Genomic DNA, 4,246 nt, shown 5'->3' with positions numbered 1-4,246 from the left:
AAGGAGAATGCTTGGTGACTTTACTGCACCTAATTTCAATTCACATGGAAGAAGCATCTCCATTCCTGCCATTGGAGCAAACAATTTTGAGCTGAAACCTCAATTAGTTTCTCTGATGCAGCAGAACTGCAAGTTTCATGGACTTCCATCTGAAGATCCTTTTCAGTTCTTAACTGAATTCTTGTAGATATGTGATACTGTTAAGATTAATGGAGTAGATCCTGAAGTCTACAGGCTCATGCTTTTCCCTTTTGCTGTAAGAGACAGAGCTAGAGTATGGTTGGACTCTTAACCTAAGGATAGCCTGAACTCTTGGGATAAGCTGGTCAAGGCTTTCTTAGCCAAGTTCTTTCCTCCTCAAAAGCTGAGTAAGCTTAGAGTGGATGTTCAGACCTTCAGACAGAAAGAAGGTGAATCCCTCTATGAAGCTTGGGAGAGATACAAAGGACTGACCAAAAAGTGTCCTTCTGACATGCTTTCAGAATGGACCATCCTGGTTATATTCTATGATGGTCTGTCTGAATTAGCTAAAATGTCATTGGATACTTCTGCAGGTGGATCCATTCACCTAAAGAAAACGCCTGCAGAAGCTCAAGAACTCATTGACATGGTTGCTAATAACCAGTTCATGTACACTTCTGAAAGGAATCCTGTGAATAATGGGACGCCTATGAAGAAGGGAGTTTTTGAAATTGATACTCTGAATGCCATACTGGCTCAGAATAAAATATTGACTCAGCAAGTCAATATGATTTCTCAGAGTCTGAATGGAATGCAAGATGCATCCAACAGTACTCAAGAGGCATCTTCTGAAGAAGAAGCTTATGATCCTGAAAACCCTGCAATAGCAGAGGTAAATTATATGGGTGAACCTTATGGAAATACATATAATCCATCATGGAGAAATCACCCAAATCTCTCATGGAAGGATCAACAAAAGCCTCAACAAGGCTTTAATAATGGTGGAAGAAATAGGTTTAACAATAGTAAACCTTTTCCATCATCCACTCAGCAACAGACAGGGAACTCTGAATAAAATACCTCTAATTTAGCAAACTTAGTCTCTGATCTGTCCAAGGCCACTGTAAGTTTCATGAATGAAACAAGGTCTTCCATTAGAAATTTGGAAGCACAAGTGGGCCAGCTGAGTAAAAGGATCACTGAAATCCCTCCTAGTACTCTCCCAAGCAATACAGAAGAGAATCCAAAAGGAGAGTGCAAGGCCATTGAATTAATTACCATGGCCGAACCTATAAGGGAGGGAGAAGACGTGAATCCCAAGGAGGAAGACCTCCTGGGACGTCCAGTGATCAATAAGGAGTTTCCCTCTGAGGAACCAAAGGAATCTGAGACTCATCTAGAGACCATAGAGATTCCATTGAACCTCCTTATGCCATTTATGAGCTCTGATGAGTATTCCTCTTCTGAAGAGAATGAGGATGTTACTGAAGAGCAAGCTGCCAAGTTTCTTGGTGCAATCATGAAGCTGAATGCCAAATTATTTGGTATTGAGACTTGGGAAGGATGGGGATGAATCCATCATCCTTGGAAGACCTTTCCTAGCCACAGCAAGAGCTGTAATTGATGTTGACAGAGGTGAATTATTCCTTCAATTGAATGAGGACTCCCTTGTGTTTAAAACTCGAGGTCATCCTTCTGTAAACATGGAGAGGAAGCATAAAAAGCTTCTCTCACTGCAGAGTCAACCAGAGCCCCCACAGTCAAACTTTAAGTTTGGTGTTGGGAGGCCACAACCAAACTCTAAGTTTGGTGTTGAACTCCCATAGCCAAACTCTAAGTTTGGTGTGGGGAGTCTCAACAAGGCTCTGAACATCTGTGAGGCTCCATGAGAGTCCACTGTCAAGCTATTGACATTAAAGAAGCACTTGTTGGGAGGCAACCCAATTTTTATTTATCTAATTCTATTTTTCTTGTTCTTTCATGTTTTATTAGGTTCATGATCATGTGGAGTCACAAAATAAATATAAAAATTGAAAGTGGAATAAAAAACAGCAGAAGAAAAATCACACCCTGGAGGAAGACCTTACTGGCGTTTAAACGCCAGTAAGATGCATCTGCCTGGCGTTCAACGCCAGAACAGAGCATGGTTCTGGTGCTGAACACCCAAAATAGGCAGCATCTGGGCGTTTGAACACCAGAATTGCACCCTGGAGAAGAGCTGGCGCTGAACGCCCAGAACAAGCATGGTTCTGGCGTTCAACGCCAGAAATGGGCAACAAATGGGCGTTCAACGCCCAGAAAAAGCACCAATCTGGCGCTGAACACCCAGAGTTGTGTGCAAGGGCATTTTGCATGCCTAATTTGGTGTAAGGTTGTAAATCCTTGAACACCTCAGGATCTGTGAACCCCACAGGATCACCTCAGGATCTGTGGACCCCACAGGATCCCCACCTACCACCACTCACTTCTTCTCACCCCTCTTTCACACAATTCCATAAACACTCTTCCCCAAAACTCTTCACCAATCACCTCAATCTCTCTTCCCTATCACCACTTCACCACTCACATCCATCCACTCTTCCCCATAAACCTACCTCATAAACTCCACCTACCTTCAAAATTCAAAATCAATTTCCCACCCAAACCCACCCTATATGGCCGAAACCTTACCCCCCTCCCTTCCCTATATATAGCCCTCCATTCCTCCTCATTTTCACACAATACAACCCTCTCTTCCCCTTCTTGGCTGAAACACTTCTCTCTCTCCCTCTCCTCCATTTCTTCTTCTTCTTCTTCATCTCTTCTTTCTTCTCTTGCTCGAGGGCGAGCAATATTCTAAGTTTGGTGTGGTAAAAGCATAAGCTTTTTGTTTTTCCATTACCATTGATGGCACCCAAGACCGAAGAATCCTCTAGAAAAGGGAAAGGGAAGACAAAAGCTTCCACCTCCGAGTCATGGGAGATGGAAAGATTCATCTCCAAAGCCCATCAAGACCACTTCTATGATGTTGTGGCCAAGAAGAAGTTGATCCCCGAGGTCCCTTTCAAACTCAAGAGAAATGAGTATCCAGAGATCCGACATGAAATCCAAAGAAGAGGTTGGGAAGTTCTAACAAACCCCATCCAACAAGTCAGCATCCTAATGGTTCAAGAGTTCTATGCCAATGCATGGATCACTAGGAACCATGATCAAAGTAAGAACCCAAACCCAAAGAATTATATTACAATGGTTCGGGAGAGATACTTAGATTTTAGTCTGGAAAATGTGAGGTTGGCGTTTAACTTGCCTATGATGCAAGGAGATGCACGCCCCTACACTAGAAGGGTCAACTTTAATCAAAGGTTGGACCAAGTCCTCATGGACATATGTGTAGAAGGAGCTCAATGGAAGATTGACTCCAAAGGCAAGCTGGTTCAATTAAGAAGACTGGACCTCAAGCCTGTGGCTAGAGGGTGGTTGGAGTTCATCCAACGCTCCATCATCCCCACTAGCAACCGATCTGAAGTTACTGTGGATCGGGCCATCATGATTCATAGCATCATGATTGGAGAAGAAGTAGAAGTTCATGAAGTCATCTCCCTTGAATTCTACAAAATAGCCAAAAAGCCCTCTCCTGGGGCAAGGCTAGCTTTTCCTCATCTTATTTGCCATCTATGTTACTCAGCTGGAGCTTTCATAGAAGAAGACATTTCTATTGAGGAAGAGAAGCCCATCACTAAGAAAAGGATGGAGCAAGCAAGAGAGCCCATTCATGGATCTCAAGAGACGCATGAAGCTCATCACCATGAGATCCCGGAGATGCCTCAAATGCATTTTCCTCCACAAAACTATTGGGAGCAAATCAACACCTCCCTAGGAGAATTAAGTTCCAACATGGGACAATTAAGGGTGGAACATCAAGAGCACTCCATCATCCTTCATGAAATAAGAGAAGATCAAAAAGCAATGAGGGAGGAGCAACAAAGACAAGGAAAAGACATAGAAGAGCTCAAGGACATCATTGGTTCCTCAAGAAGGAAACGCCACCATCACTAAGGTGGATTCATTCCTTGTTCTTACATTCTCTGTTTTTCGTTTTCTCTATGTTAAGTGCTTATCCATGTTTGTGTCTTCATTACATGATCATTAGTATTTAGTAACTTTGTCTTAAAGTTATGAATGTCCTATGAATCCATCACCTCTCTTAAATGAAAACTGTTTTAATTCAAAAGAACAAGAAGTACATGAGTTTCGAATTTATCCTTGAACTTAGTTTAATTATATTGATGTGGTGACAATGCTTCTT

At 42.5% G+C, this 4,246-nt stretch overlaps 1 non-coding gene across 1 annotated transcript; it reads right to left on the bottom strand.

The window, feature by feature from the left end:
• Nucleotides 1-370: 370 nt before the first annotated feature.
• Nucleotides 371-478, bottom strand: LOC148546037 (small nucleolar RNA R71). The gene has a single exon (XR_015902065.1). It is a non-coding gene; the product is annotated as a small nucleolar RNA R71 (small nucleolar RNA).
• Nucleotides 479-4,246: the final 3,768 nt, after the last annotated feature.

The sequence above is a fragment of the Arachis ipaensis genome, chromosome B9 (assembly GCF_059453495.1).
Source record: "Arachis ipaensis isolate K30076 ecotype BB chromosome B9, ASM5945349v1, whole genome shotgun sequence".
In the NCBI taxonomy this organism is placed as follows: domain Eukaryota; kingdom Viridiplantae; phylum Streptophyta; class Magnoliopsida; order Fabales; family Fabaceae; genus Arachis; species Arachis ipaensis.
This window is presented reverse-complemented; position numbering and strand designations above follow the sequence as displayed.